Source organism: Protomyctophum bolini, assembly GCF_963924005.1.
Source record: "Protomyctophum bolini genome assembly, chromosome: 13".
In the NCBI taxonomy this organism is placed as follows: Eukaryota; Metazoa; Chordata; class Actinopteri; order Myctophiformes; family Myctophidae; genus Protomyctophum; species Protomyctophum bolini.
This window is the reverse complement of record NC_137874.1, coordinates 28,325,579-28,342,387: the sequence shown is the minus strand read 5'-3', so window position 1 is coordinate 28,342,387 and position 16,809 is coordinate 28,325,579. Positions and strand designations below refer to the sequence as shown.

The following is a 16,809-nucleotide window of genomic DNA, read 5'->3' as shown; positions in this document are numbered from 1 at the left end:
TACACTTGGTTAAGTCATAGCCCAGAAATTAATGATGTGTGATGTATGAATCCATCATTAATTAAGCATTAATTACAATTATAAATGTGCCCCCTCAAGTAAAGTGTGACCGAAAAAACTATACACATTTTCCAGTGTTCCTAGGATTTTATTTGAGATGTGTTTGTTCAGATAAAGATAGTTGCTCAAATCAGTTTGGCGAGCAGAATTTGTTCTGTTTATGTTACACCAATTTTCCACTGTACTGTAGGTTGACTTAACACTGAGCTTATTTTTGTATTATGACAATCTGAATTAAGGCAGAATTTGTTGCAGTATAACAAACTCAGACACTAGACGTAGCAGATTCAAAAGGCACTTCTGAATGTGGAAGACGGCAACAGAGAAACCATTAGGGACGACTCATTTCGCTACTGCCAAAACTTCAGTTACATCAGTGACACGTCTAACTAAGCCTGGCACTCGTGTGTTCATCTGCAAATAGCAGGACCAATAAATAACCCAACCTTGGGTCAATGGCCTGTGACAAGACTGTCCTCCCTTTTTTAAGCCACCACTGACATTAAAAACGAGATTTTCCTGTTGATGGCATTATGTGTGGGATGCTCACCTCATAAAGCCATACTTTGCCTGGGGTTCAATCTCACTGAAGTCTTCCTCCTGTGCCTCTCCTACACAAGTCTCTCTCTCAGCTTCTCTCCTCAAACAAATAATAAATCAGGCGTGGGGTGTTACTGCCTGCACTCCCTAAGAAACGACCTGAATGTGCTTATGAATTTGCTTATGAAATAAAGTTGATACAGTAAACCTATCTTCTTTTTATCTACATGATCATTAGGGAGAATAATCCTTGAAATACATAATGCATGTCAAATAGACAAAGGCTTGCATTGTGATTCCCTCAATGCATGTGGAATGCGATTGGAATGCACGATAGTTGCGGTACTCTAATTTAGAAGAAGTGGTTTGATAAATAATTGGCTGAGGGTCATTAGGTTTTGTTTTAAAATATACTGTTCCACTACTACTGTACTAGTAGTATTAAAAAAAATCAAGTTTCCTAACTTCCTGTATTGTATATTTAACATTGTATATTTGTATTTATTTATTTGGTTGTTCATTCATTCATTTTACATCTTCCTGCCCAGGGACACTTTAATCTTTTCCAAAGGAGCGTGGATTTAGAGAGTTTTGTAGGCTGCCAAAGAAGGCGATACATGTGTAAGTGCTGGAGATAATGGATCAAATTCCAATTGAGAGTACATTTGGGCCTACAGGCAAAAATCTTTAACACTCAACCACTGACAGACACGGTAGCCTCCATTATCTGTTGAGGTCATGACCCAGCTCATGACATGTTGTATCTGCCATGAAGCTGTACTGAACTGTTCATTCATAGTACTTAAGCAAAACAATCTTGTATTGTTTTATTTAATTTTTTTGCATTTATTTTCCACCAGAATTGGACCTTTGCATTGAACCCAACCTAACTATTATTAGTGTGGTTACAGACTATTGTTATTGTAAATGAGGATACTTTGGCACACTACTCCTCCCACAGTTTTTGCCACACACACTCGAGCCATCGGGAATCGTGTGCTTGCATTTTGCTAAGAGATCCGTTGTATAGTTTAATTGATATTAATTAATTAGTTCTCCATAGACTTATAATGGGGAAATCGAAGACTAAATTTAAGTATTTTTTTCCCTTGGAGACCGTAAGCGCCATATTTACAAGACTTGGTGCATGGGAGGTTCATAATAATTATGAAAATTAATTGAAAAGGAATTACATCACTCGGCCTCATTACGTTTTTCCCTATAACTCTTGAACCGTAAAATCAAAATGTCTTTTTCCATGGATTCCATGGACACATATAGGCCACGCCCATTTTCGTCAGGAAAAATAATCCTGCAAATTTGAATTTTCTTCTAAACACACTTTTGGCTCCTCCTCCTACAGATTTTGTCCAAATCTCACAAAAAACGGCACACATGATCTCCGGACCTATCCGATTAAAACACGAACTGCAGAATTTTGGTAGTGGGTATCGTTCGGCCGTAATCGTTGTCCGAAGATAGTTTTTTACAAAAAATGCCATGAATCACTAACGGAATGTCCAATCCATCCCAAATTTGAATCACATGTCGCGGGTGGTTCAATCAACCAAGTTCCAAAAGCAATTCCATTTTCATTCATAGGGGGTGCCGAGAAATGTAACCGTTTGTCGCAAAAACATGATTTTTGGGGGATGATTGGCTGGCAACATTAGTGGGAGGGACCTATGTAAGCAACTGCGGCAACCACACATTTTCTAAATTGCAACTTTTCTAGCTGAGCAGTGCGCAGCCGCTCTGCTCCTGGGAACCAAGGCTTGCATTTTGGTAAGTCCTTAACATGCATTGTCTTTTGGTGTGGAAAGAAACATGCAGTTAACATGCAAACTCCATACAGAAAGACCCCAGTGGAGTTCAAAGCCAGGTTCTTCTCTCTGCTCTCTCTCTCTCTCCACGCACGCAAGCACCCCCCCCCCCCCCCATCTACTAAAAGCAAGAGCAGGCAGCCGCCTCCCATGGCTACGTTTCTGCCTCCCCTCAAGAACCGTTTATTTAAAATGATATGCCGCCTATAGCCGCAACTCAAGGCGTACAGACAGTGTATCAGACAGAAGAATACACATCTATTATCTGTGTCTGGAGAGGTTTGAGTCTTTTCACACTCTGGTGTGAAATGCTCCCCTCCCCATTCACAGTGACGACGTATAAACACCACACACACGTCCCGACGTCACCTCATTCTTCATTTGATTGTTGAGAAAGCAGAGCATAGACAGCGCCGGAGAAAGAAAAACGTTTGTCCAGGCCAGGGTAAACTTATTACTTACTTATTTTAGACGCGAGGATGCCTAAACCTGTGCGGTATAGGGCAGGCTACCACCAAGGCACTGCTTACATCGTCAGCCCTCACCACCACCACCCACGCTGGGGAAGAACCATGCTTTTGCATGATTTGTTGCCTGTCGGTCTCTACAGAGACAATCGGGTTTCTATCAACTATGTATGGAGGAGCTACCAACAACACGGCTAACAAAATTCCTAGCTACTGAAATCAATTAGAAATCAATGGGAAATTACGCACATAACAAGCAGCTGCGGTATCTTGGCTTCAATATAGCAATTTCTTTGGACTCTGTTTTGACGCTTTTTTCCCTTTTTCTCTCATGTAGGCTGAAGGCTCCATTATATCTGGTGCAGTGCTTGTGGTTCATGAAAGTACAAAATAAAAGTGTATGTTGTTGTCATCATTTATCAATCATTTAACTACTGTAGGCATTTGTAGCCTATAAGAATATAAGCTACAGCTACAGCTTCTGTCTATCAATCTGCGTCGAAGCCGGGTGCCTGCCTACCTCATATTGGCTATGACTTACTCATAAAGAATTCCTGGCTCTGCGCCTGACACACACAGTATACTCTATCTATCCATTCATTTCTATATTTTATAGCCAAATTATCATCCTTCTATTGTTGGCTTTATCTATATCACTGCTGCTGAAATGACCCAAGTTCCTCTTGAGGATCAATAAAGTATATTAAAGTGTATTCTATTTCTTATCCTTTTCCACCCCCACGGCTGCCCCTTTCTCACAGCCAAGTATTGTTTATGCAAATTATGATGCATAATATTGAAAATAGAAGTTAAACTCTTTTGAAGACGTCAAGTTTCCATTAAAAAATCAATTATGCAATGAATAGCAATGGAAAGGCATGTGTAGAATAAATAATGACCGTGTGATGGTTCCGCTGTCATCTTTTCCGAAAAGTAATGCATTTTTGAAAGACTTTAATTTTTCTCGCGGAAGTGTTCTCTACCTGTATCAAGTCCATAACAGCATTAACACAGCCTGTTCATTTATTTCAGCCCACTTAATGGAGAACACAACATTATATTTGTTATTTTGCATAATATTTCAAAAGTAAGCTTATATGTGTTGGATAAATGGACAGAAACATATCTAACATCATTCTACATACATATACGTATACGTACAGCTTACTTTGTTTTTTTCTCATATCTCTCTCTCCCTCTTTCTCTCTCTCTTTGGAAAACTCATCTGTCAGTAGAATAAGATTTCATCTGTTCTCAATCCTCCTTTTTCTGCTACGTGATTTGCCGGTTTGGTCATTCTTTCTGTCTTTGTGTAAATGTCCATGCTGTTGGAAGCACAGTTCTCATGGGCAGAACAGACCAGATGATACACTGTGCGCATAGTGTCTATTTGTCTCTCCCACCCCCTCCGCTTGTCTAGAACAGTGCTCCTTTAATCCGCCCTTAAAGGGACCATTTACACTCGGGCAGATAAAAACCTAAAAGATAAAGGAAAGAAAAGGAATCGTCACAACAAGACCCCTTTTCTAAGTCACTAAAATAAATAATCTTTACTTCACTGCAATTCACTTTTGTCCACTTATTCTCCGATATATACTGTATTACCCTCAGCTGCATGTGGTTGACTGAATGGTGTATAGTGGTTCAACTTCCATGCGTTTGTGTGCTTGCTCTCAGATGAACCTGAATGATACGTTATTATTGTGGTAAATAAATCGGATTAATGTATAAATAAAATTCAGTTCAGCGGAATTTAAACTTTAACAATACTGCACAGTAGTAAAACATTTACAAAGGTGAATTAAGGACTCGTAAAAAATATGTCTGTGTAATAGAGATGTGCGCTTGTGGTTGTTAGGCAGAAGGAAGTCATTAACTGCACCGGGAATGTATTTGTTGAAAAAGAGAATAAATAGTGTTGCTCATCATTCTATGTTCTTCCTTGGTGGTACAATGTCTGTATGCCTTGCACAGAGTTCAGAACAGATCTTGTTTCATTGTACTGTATAGATTGAAACAGTACAGCTCCAGGATTTAGACAAGATCATATCCAGTAAGTCCAATGGGCTCCTTTGTGGAGTGGCAAGATGAAAAGTGTTGTACTGTACACCTACAGTACCCCTGCAATGTGATTGCCGTAAGACCACACTGTTATCCTTTGGGCAGCTATTGTGTCTTTGATATTTGAAATGCACCCACAGCCTGGTGGCTCAGCCAGTTAGTGCACTGACCACCATCATGATATTGCGAGTCACAAGGACTTATGTTCGAATCCAACTCTTGTTTCGCATGTCTCCTCTCTCTCTGCCACAGGTTGTCTGTCTCTCAACACTCTCTTGTCTAAAATAAAGCATAAAACCGAAACATCAAGTCAAGCTCCAAGCACTTCTTTGCATTGCAAATGCCTCTTCCGATTCAAACTCTTCCGACTCAACCTCAGCCCTTAGCACTTGATCTAGATGTTTTAACACAATGCTAAAAATCTAATTTAGATAGCATGTTATTTAGACAGATGCTAAGTTAATTGTTTACCTGGCATCTTTTAGTTTCAATGTAAAGATACTTTTGTGATAGCGTGTTGTTTAGACTGATGCTAGGTTGTTGGTTTACCTGTGATCCCATAGGGTCTTCTAGCCTGTAGTTCGGCTATTTTCATAATATTGATCTGTGTAACTGAGTCAAACAAACTTGTCAGGGTGGGGGGTCGCCAGTTCAAATCAGATTATTTTCACAACGTGAAATGTTTGGGAGCCCTTGCTCCAATTGGACGTCTCACCCGCTGGGCACCCCGCCGTAACAACAAGGAGAGGGACACTTTTACCCCCAGGAGAAGTGGACGTCTCACCCGCTGGGCACCCTGCCGTAACAACAAGGAGAGGGACACTTTTACCCCGCCATAACAACAAGGAGAGGGACACTTTTACCCCCAGGAGAAGTGGACGTCTCACCCGCTGGGCACCCGCCGTAACAACAAGGAGAGGGACACTTTTACCCCGCCGTAACAACAAGGAGAGGGACACTTTTACCCCGCCGTAACAACAAGGAGAGGGACACTTTTACCCCCAGGAGAAGTGGAACATGCAGTACATACATCGGCGCGCGATCACTAATTGCAATTAGTAGACAACTCTTGACCCCAATCAAATACAGACGCATGTAATCATAGGCTGCAAAAGAAGGCATACACAGTAAAATAGTCAGTGTTCATTTAACTATGGGGGTAAAAAGAAAGATCAAAAGAAAAAAATATGCAAATCCATTATGTTTATTGCCGGTGCAGAACAAGTTAATGAAGACCAAATTGTTTGGTCGAACAAATATTTAGAGCATAAGCCATTTAATTTAACTCTGAGAGTGTAAAAATGTAACAAAAAAAGAAACACTGAGGATTTTGCTGTGTATAAACACATTAAAATGTTTCAAGTCATCAGGATACATTTCTATTACTGCTTACTTATTGCAGTGGGGCTCACAGGTCAGGGGGAGGTGTAGTACCATCTGCACCCCTACTGCCCCTCCAACGCTGCTGCTGTGGCTGCCACAGACGCCATTAAGTGCTCCTTCCCACCATGTTGGGAGTGGTACATTCCTGGAACTTCTGTTGGGGGGGCAGTGGTTTCCCTTCGTCCGTCTTAGCGACTCTGCAGGTTATTTAAGATTACGCCCAGGACTGATTTCCTTCTTTGTCGTCATCATCATCATCACCACTGGTTTGATGCAGCTACACTCTGTGAAGCGAGAGAGAACGGAACATTGAGAGAGGTGCTTTGTCAATTCAATCCTTGTAGTAGCTCAATGTTAATATTAGGAACACGTTAGTATAGTGCCTGTGTCAGTTTTGGAATACATAGTGATGCTGGAGAGTTGCAGTTTTACAAACAGGAGGACCACAGATGGAAGGAGGGTTCTGATAAAACACTACATCACTCATAAGGTTGTCTAAGCCAACACGGTACTAAAGTAATTGTGAAAACAACATGCAGTACGATCAAATGTGGCAATGACAGGCAAACAATCTCTCTTTATCCAATTCTCTCTCACACACACACACACACACACACACACACACACACACACACACACACACACACACACACACACACACACACACACACACACACACACACACACACACACACACACACACACACACACACACACACACACACACACACACACACACCTCTCACACACAGACACGCTGCTATGTGATCAGACTTTCAACACAGCTGCACATAATGTCTGTTCACAGCCAAGGAGGTAGGAAAGAGCAACTCAGACGACCAGAGATAACGAAATGACAGATACCGTGCAGAAATGTACCAAAGAGAGATGTCAGTTCAGACAAACAACCCTGACAGTTATCTTTCCTCTGGATTTGTAAAGGTTTTTAAAAGTCACATCGTTCCAGGCTCATTGCAGGCATCTTCATGTTATACATTATGTTAAAAGTTTTGTGCAGAAACTTACAAAAATACTGTATTATACTATGGCATTTTACTTTGCTAACTTTTCTGATGCCCTGTCATGTTAAAAAATTCAGGCACATTCCAGAGCATAAAAGGATCCCGTTCAAATTCAAGCACACTGAAGGATTTCCTGTTCCTGTATGAACTCTGTTTCTTCCTTAATACATATTTCTCTTTCTTTCCCTTTGATTTTTTTTCTTCTTTCAGGCTCAGTTCAGTGACAGTGTAAGATCTTTAGAAGGGGTTCATTATTTCCAGTGCTACATTATAAAACTCTGTCATAAAGGGAAAGAAAAAGTGACTTAATGTGTATTGGTTCATCACTGAAAATCCATTAATGGCTGCTTCCCCACTCTCCACAAGGAGGGGCAGTGCACCAAAGCATTATGGTCATTGTAGGAATTCAGCAATCCAGTCAAACCCAAGTCAAACACACAGACTTATTTTTTTTCTTCTGGCCATAGGCTGCAAATTTCAAATTGTGCTACTGATATCTACAAATACTATTAACATTGAGTGACTGCTGTTTCTAACAGTGGTAGAAACAGTGGTCTCTGCAAAATAGAACTAGAAATGTGCACACTAGAGTGCAAATTATCTTCTAGGATGCATGCCCTACCTCCCTCCATCTTCCATCTGTGTGGTGCATGTGATGATGACTTTGGGGTTGTGCAAGTGCATGAAAAGGCAATTCATTCAGTCCTCCCAGGTTTCCAAAAGGTGGCATACCCGTTTCCTGTTCCGGTTAATTTTCCCATTGTTTCATTGGTTCGGCAGCAATCAATCAAATCAATCAATCAAACAAGCCAATCAAATTGTAGTAGACTACTAGACTTCACCGTACACCACAATTTTGCAACAATACGATTATCACAATTCATGTTTCACTGTCACTGCGTCATATTTGTATTGATAATAATTAACTGCCTTGCAATTATCATTCCTGATAATCATCCAAAGTAATAGTGCTTTAAATAAATGTATGTAACTAAAGTGTATACCGCAAGGACACGCTTGGCAAGACCTACACTGTGAAGTGCCTAAACGGAAGTGCTGGAATTTGGCGGAAGCGGAAAAAAGTCAATTTCCAGGGGAAGTTAAAATGCTGGAAACCTCACTTCTGGCTAGGCACTCTCTGCATTAGGTTGTGACCAGGCTTCGCAGGTATGAGTACAGAAGAACCGCAAGGACCAACTTGACTCTAATTCATAATGTCCTGCTAGTGCATAATTATTGCATAACAAAATAATGAATTATGCATTCATTCTTTAATAGTGCAAACATAATGCATGTTTGAGTATGTCCTACATGACATACACATACTAAAGTGGATTTTCATAATAAATTATTGAATATCAATCCACATTTTTGTTATGCCTGTGAGCAATTTTGCAGTGAATGATTGTTTGTTACTGTAGAATGAACAAGCTCTTCTCATAATGACAACAATGTGGAATGCATGGAATGGAATCACAAAACTGGGACCACTGGAGACATACACGTTCAGTATGTCAACAATTCCGGCATTTCTAGCAACCCAAATGAACCGGGACACATAAATGTATCGTTTGCGAGTCCATAAAAGCAAGTGAGAATGGGAAATTTTGAATAGCCAATGTATAAAAATGAATGTGATGCTATATTAAAGGGACACTTCACCCTTTATGCAAAAAAATATATGTTAATGACGTTTAGAAGCTTTAGATCACTTTCCTTGGGGTCTTTATGTGTGTAATATGTGGTTTTAGATATTTTAGATTGTAGCAGTGAGCCTGTTGTCTCTGATGTCATGGACACTGGTCTCACTACCTTCCTGGACATTCCAGGAAGGAAGTGAACCCAGTGTAAAATATTTAAAACCACATATTACACACATAAAGACCCCCAGGAAAGTGTTCTAAAGCCCCTAAACGTCATTAACATATTGTTTTGCAAAAAGGGTGAAGTGTCCCTTTAACTACTTTTGAACTAAAATGACACACTATGCTTTCCCGGTCTTAATGGGTTAACACGTGTCCGATGATCAGGTTGGGAATATTGCAAGTGTGAATGCAACACAAATTGAGTGCAAATGAAAGCAGTCTGAAGGAGTGACGGCACACTGTCTCTCACAGTGTCTCTCCTTTAATCTGCTTCAAAAATAAAAACAACACTACTTCACAAGAACAATGTTGATGTAATGAAGAGATTTGCCCATTTGTTTTTTCCATGCCTAGATTGTCGACTACAATGCAAGTATTTTTTGCACACCTGCAGCCAAAGGGAAGGGAGCCAACTGTCTAGTAGAGTAGAAGTAGACAGATTATGCCTGATTGGCTAGTTTTTCTCCGTAGCCTGCCGGACGCATATCGTATAGCCCGGAGGGACAATTGTTCTGCGGTTGATAATTCACAAACGTGACATAATTGTCATTGACCAATTTTAAATATATTTGGGAATTGAGTTCCTTGGCCTGCGGGCAGCTGGCACATGATTGACCTGAATAGTTTGCGAGATCAGCTACGGACAGTCACACAGACACACAAATACAACCAATTTACAATATTTTGCCTGCCTGACAGGGATAATAATAATAATACGAATACATTAATATGTAGCAGGAAGTGATTTACAGCTTTACTTACAACCTCAATATTATTAATAATATCAGCTGTGTGTGCGTGCGTGCGTGCGTGCGTGCGTGCGTGCGTGCGTGTGTGTGTGTGTGTGCGCGCGCGCGCGCGCGTGTGTGTGTGTGTGTGGGGCATAGTATGAATTTCCATGCCTGTCTGTTTTTTAATCACACTAAGCATCACATTCTTTCAGATGTTGGATATCTCATTTAGGAACAGAACTCTTTGTTTTCTCTTTTCCGCTCACTCCTAACTGCAGTCTGCATCAGTCCTAATAAGAAAGCTTTTACAACAGTTAATTAAGACACACTATTATGCACTACGTAATGCTCAATTTGTCCTCTCTCAACCCTGATCCCTCTCTCCCCCTCTATAATTTCATTCTGAATCAATCTACTGGGCTCCTTTGGACTGAGGAAGTCAGTCCCAGATGCTTCACTCGGCCCACTGTAGCTTAAGTTTAGGATGGAAGCAATCAATTACTCCTGAGAAAACACCTTCACAGATCGGCTTCTATTGTATGCGATTACTAATCTGTTGTCTGTTATTTAATTTGTTAGTACTGTCTGACCTGCACTGTTTATGTACTTTATACTGTATATCTATTATCATGTACTCAATTCGTTCAACTTCTGATATATATGATGTTTTCAAAAGCACCACGATAACCATCTCCATATTTTTTATTCTATTGTTATCAATGGTGTTGGTCAATGGTCACCCTTTTTACGACTTATATACGAAAATATTTGATGAAAATGATTAACAATAGCTTGTGACTAAATCTTGTGAGTCCGTTGAATCCATTAGAACACAGGTTTTCATTTTCTATTTCCTGAAAAGTAACAGTTTTGGACATACAGTGCAAGGTTTCCACTTTCCACCCAAAGTGGACAACGTGTAAAAGTTATTATTCGGAGAGTCTAGACAAAAGTTTGGGAGGAGAGGATTGTCACATTCTAGATGATGCACGCTTTCATAAAGCGCACAAAGCCTGCGGGTGTCCCACGTCAAAATAAATGTCATGCTCTATCCCCCTGTTATCCATCATATTACATGCTGTCTAGCCTATCCCCCTGTTATCCATCATAGTACATGTTCTATCCCCCTGTTATCCTATCATAGTACATGCTGTCTAGCAATAACTGCCTCCCCGCCCTAAATACACACACACCCCCTTCAGCTGATTTCAGCGAATCCGTATATTGGTATACTCAAGTGTTGCAAAGTACAAATTACGGAGTACATTTTCTTTTTGAATATCAATGCATTGGTGTATTGAAATTTAGAACAAGAAATAACTATAATCAGCTATTTGGTTAATTCATAAGATCTTTTTGGCATCTTTGGTGCACAACACGACACGCAACCATCAGACATGCATTTGCAGCACGACAGTTACATTTCCTACAGTATATCCTTATCAGATCCACAAACTTAATATGAAGAAGTCTCAAACTAGTGTATATTTTATTACTCTCCCCCTAGACACACCTTATCTCCTTCATACTGTATGTATATATGAGGACTATTATCATTCTCACAGCACCTTATAGTCAGTCCCTTGCCTCTGGCTGCCCTATCTGTTCCCGATGCCCTTTCATACGCTCTTCCAATAGTTCCCCTCTGCCACTGCAGCGTCTGATCAGCCATCGCTTTACATTCCCAACCTCAACACAGCCAGGGGAAAGGTTGCAAATATGACAAGGAAAGGTAGGAACCGTTGAAACAGGCAATGGAAGAACAACACAAGGTGTACAAGGTTTTCGCTATACAGTATACACCCGTGCACGCACACAGTACACTGAATGTATATGGAATGTATATGGGTGTATACAGTATACGTATAGTCATGTGCGAAAATACATAGTAGGCCTATACAATTATGCCATTGACTGTGCTAATGCTATCTACACACGCACACGCACACACACACACACACACACACACACACACACACGCACACGCACACGCACACGCACACGCACACGCACACACACAGTATATTGAATGAGCCAGTCGGAAGAAGTATTAAGTGATAAAATGTTGAGAGTAGGGAACGGATTCATTGAAGCGTAAATATTGGTGTGGACTGAGCTGTGTGTGGCTTAACCAGTGAGACTAATGTAAAGATGGAGGGAATGTTAGAGGAGAGGAGCAGGTTTGAAGTACTGAAAATTGTGGAGGACAGATCATTATTCGACTTTCTGCTGAGGGGTATTGAATAAAGCGTCCGACTCCCTTTTATAACAGGACAAAGAGAAAGAAAAAGTGTGTGTGTGTGTGTGTGTGTGTGTGTGTGTGTGTGTGTGTGTGTGTGTGTGTGCGTGCGTGCGTGCGTGTGTGTCTGTGTGTGCGCGTGTGCGTGCGTGCATGGCTTGCGCACATAGCTCGACAGTTAGTGTCCTGACTGATTAATTGTGATGTCGTGAATGCAAATCCAGGTCCAGTGTCACCTGTCAACTACGCCGTCATTTCTTTGGTCGCTCCATTGTACGCAAAATGAAATTAATAACTTGGCGTATGCACAATTAGCCCAGAGGTTAATCTCACATTGACAGGCCTAGTATCTCATCCTTGAAAGGAAAGGAAAACTTGAAACGAATTGTATTTTTTGAGGAGCAGAAATGAAACGAAATCATCTGTAATTATCAGTTAGGACTAATACAAATGTTAATTTGAAATCTCTATAATATTTACCAATAAGTCATTCCTGTCCAAACTCCAGACAGCAATGTGAGATGTGTACTGTAGATACACTATAGCTACAGTAATGGCTCCAGCCATTCTGCCCATTATCCAGTCATCACTGTCTAGCCTACATCCATTCAAGGATGAGCAAAGGTAAATTGAGCTCACTAATGTTACAGTGATAAATGTCATCTAAACACAGGATTACAGTAAAAGTTGGGCTGCATTCTAGTGCCATTGGACTCCCTGTCATGACAGTTAGTGTGGAATAGGGTTGGTATTCGGACTCGGTTTCAGACTCGGTTCCGACATTGCGGATCCGGAGCCGGTTCCATCGTTTTTTTATTAACGGTTCCCCAAACGGTTCTCATCAGTTGCATCATATTTCAATGTGTACTGTATATGTAATATACAGTACAAATTGCAATATACAGTACAAATTGCAACAATTATATTGTTGTGGTGGCTAGCTGGTGGTGGTGGTGAAGTTTAAATAATAGTGCCACCTCATAATTGTAAAGTGCAATTACAATAATTGAATTTGTGTTTATTATGTACTTGGTTAGGTTAGTTATAATATAAGCATAATGTATGTCAGAAAGAAGGGGGAAAAATAATGTTAGGATCCGTTAAAGGAACCGTTAGGAACCGGAACCGTTAAGAGGGATCCGGTAAGGATCCGGAACCGTTAAAATCCTAACGAATCCCAACCCTAGTGTGGAATGTGCATTATCTTGACCAAAGTTTATTCTTTTTCCACTGAGGTCATCACCGACAAGACCTTATGTGTTCTATATGTACCAATACCATTCCCTGAAGAAGGCTTAACAGTTGAAACGTTGGTTTCATGTCTTAATCTGCGTCCTAAATAAAATATTGGCACTTTGGCTATCAGCGTGTGTGGCCACTTTCTTGTTTTTTTCAAGATGACCTCTTCAGTTTATTCTCCAGTGGACCGGCACCGCTACAAGGACTTTGGTGTGCATAGTAAATAAACAATATGCACATAGTCTATACACTGTTTTTTTCATCTATTTGATGTACAGTAATCAAATAATTTTTTAATTCTGGCAATAATGTGAGATTCTTCTTGTGTCGACAAGACATTCAGTTACAACACTAACTGTAACACTAGATGTGGGTCCATGAAAGAAGCGTCCACGTCGCAGCCCTGGGAGTATTGACGAGATCGAAAAGATCAACAAGATCAACAAGATACTGCTAATACTATCACCACTACAAGCAACAGTTACAAGCCACATATATGTGAGATGACATTGACATTTCTATGGCATAAATTTCAATTTCAATTCTCATGCTTTATTGGCATGAGAAAATATAATGTATAATATAATAAAAACAGTTGAAAATGGGGAACATATTTACAGTTGGAGGGGGTACATAGCTGTCATAGCTCTGTAAACAGAGCTATGACACATTGCATCTGCAACATTATACTTAAATGTATCACTTGGATGTTACGTGATGTCACGTGCCGGACACACAAACTGACGGGAAATGCACGATTCCAATTCCATAGTTAACTGCGACCTTTGGTCGCAACATATATATATATATACACACCATACATGTATACATGGTGGTGTGTATACAGTATATATACATGAAACGAAGACTCTCACTTCCATTCATATTATCGGATCTGGGAGAGTTGTTCATTGGATATAGTCTCCATACATGGGGATATTCGACTAGGACGTCGGGCTATAGGACATATCCGACTAGCACGTTGGGTTATATGACATGACATGTCTAGTATGACAATCCCTATATTTGGTAGTGTAGTGCTGATATCAGATCGATGTGGTAGAACCCATATATGGATAGATCTTATTGGCTCAGTCATCGTGATAAAGCATAGTCGGATAATATATAATAGAGGTCTGCTCAAGGCAGGAAGAAGGCGGCGTACTGGGCGTAGCATCCTCGTTTAAGTTCTAATTGGACACCACTACAGCGGGTCCTAACATAAGCAACCAGCATCACATAGCTATGAGCTATTTTATATACATATTACATAGGCTATATACAAATAATGGTGTGTGCGACGTGCGTGTGTGTGTATCTATATAAAGTATTTGTTATTGTTTGTTGCTCTAACTGGTTCAATAACATTGTGTAGGGGATGGAATGCAAGACGAGAAATATAACGACATCAGTTCTGCTGATAACGAGTTGATTGAAAAGAGAAAAATAAAACGTTTTTTTTTTAAAAACCCTGTTCTCCACACTACATTTTAGTGGTGTGATGGGCCATTTGATTTGAGTGAACCCATCCAGTAAAATATGATATGCCTGCACATCACTGGCTAATAGGATAATGGAGAAGCATGTTACCGCGTTGAGTTTGTTGGGAAAGCAGAACAAGGAAATGGGATACCGGGACTTGGCTGGCTGTTTGCAGCAGAGACAAGTGAATGAATGTTCTACATGCATATTTCAAAAATGAGAAGTTAGTCAGTGAGTCATTTAAGCAAACTGTACACTATTTGTCAAGCTTGTAAACTCGAAAATCTGTTGTTTCCGGAGAACAACACAGTCATGAGAGAGATTATAAATTAGGCTTTACCTACATTGACAATTATAGTCCCTGTTCTTGTTTAGTTTCTTGTTCTGTGTGCTGTTATGATTTCTATATTTTCTGCGATTAATTGCGCAGTCCTTAACCCCACTAAAGAAAGAGAGGTACGTGGCATTAGACATTTTTATGTCCACTTGAACATTAATTAAAAGTTATCCACTGATGAATTACCCGGTGATGTATTGTTTCACTGACCGTAAAAGCACTATATGAGTCCCAGAGGGATGGTGCCCGGCCACTAAATCTGTCATCCGTGTTTCCATGCTCTCTGCATTTGACAGTAATGAGCAAGGCCGGTTTGACTGGCTGCTCGGTGGTTGATTAAAAGTAGAGTGTTTTCTTTTACCACAGTGATTTGTTTTGACATGTTCTTTTCTCCCAGAATCTCAGCTGGAGAAAGTATACCGCAGTACACCTGGGTGTTTCAAAAGATATCTCTCCTAATTAAATGAAAATTCACCATTCAAAAAAATGTCAAGTCGTGGAGCAAAGTAATCAAACTGTATTCACTGAGTTGCATCTTCATTCTGTAAGCGGGGGTCCACCTTGTTTCAGTCTAATGCCAGATTTGCTAATATGCAGCCATTTACAAACACATACATTTAACAAACCTCATACTGTACTATACAGTATAATATAGTTACTAATACCTGCATACACAATCGCACATACTGTAGCTCAATTTTGCATGTTGCAGGTATACATGCCAAAGACCTATTGTGGCTGTTTTATGATGCATGATGGGATGGTAGGAGATAAATTGCAGAATTGCAGGCTGAAACGGTTTATGCCTTTGGCTGAGTTTGATAAATTCTGTCCGCTGAGCTCCACTAATCACTATGGCCTGTCACACAGTACGACCACGCCCCTCCTCCCCGGACAGGAGAGAGATTTCTGCTTCTGATCTCAGAGCATGTCGCTGGCAGTGGCAACTACTTCTTTACACGCACATGTGCAAACCACAGACATGCACAAATCATGCACACATGCACTTCACGCACTCATCAGTGGACACGAGTGCACATAAACATGCAGCGCCGTGTTCTTAAGTGAAGTCAGAAACTGCACACTGCAGCACAAAAGAAACTTCCGTCTCCATCATTTGTCTTTTCCACCACCCACTGTATGTTCACGCGCACATGCATGCATGAGTTTGTGTGTGTGTGTGTGTGTGTGTGTGTGTGTGTGTGTGTGTGTGTGTGTGTGTGTGTGTGCGTGCGTGCGTGCGGACATGTGTGCATGCGTGTCTGAGCTATATCAGTGTAATTGATGCAATGACTGGAAATAAACAGGCAATTTAAGTGCTGGACACCTCACTGCTCTGTGTCCCACCTCTCTGCACTTTACCCCACCTCACTGCTTTCCCTTCCTCCTTCCTCCTTCCCCACGCACACATGCACACACGTGCACACACGCCCACACGCCCACACACACACACACACACGCTCGCACGTGTCTCCCACACAAGCAAAGGTAGAGAGTGAGGGGACAATGGACAAGGTCAATTGAGCGCGTTAGAGAAAGGGGGAAAAATGGAATAGAGGA

At 40.7% G+C, this 16,809-nt stretch overlaps 1 protein-coding gene across 1 annotated transcript in view; it reads right to left on the bottom strand.

The window, feature by feature from the left end:
* Positions 1-16,809, bottom strand: part of flrt1a (fibronectin leucine rich transmembrane protein 1a) — a 70,241-nt gene that overhangs the window by 17,123 nt on the left and 36,309 nt on the right. The window contains exon 2 of the mRNA XM_080780550.1: positions 6,345-6,618. The gene's annotated coding sequence lies outside the window, so the exon portion shown is untranslated. The remainder of the gene's footprint in view (positions 1-6,344; positions 6,619-16,809) is intronic.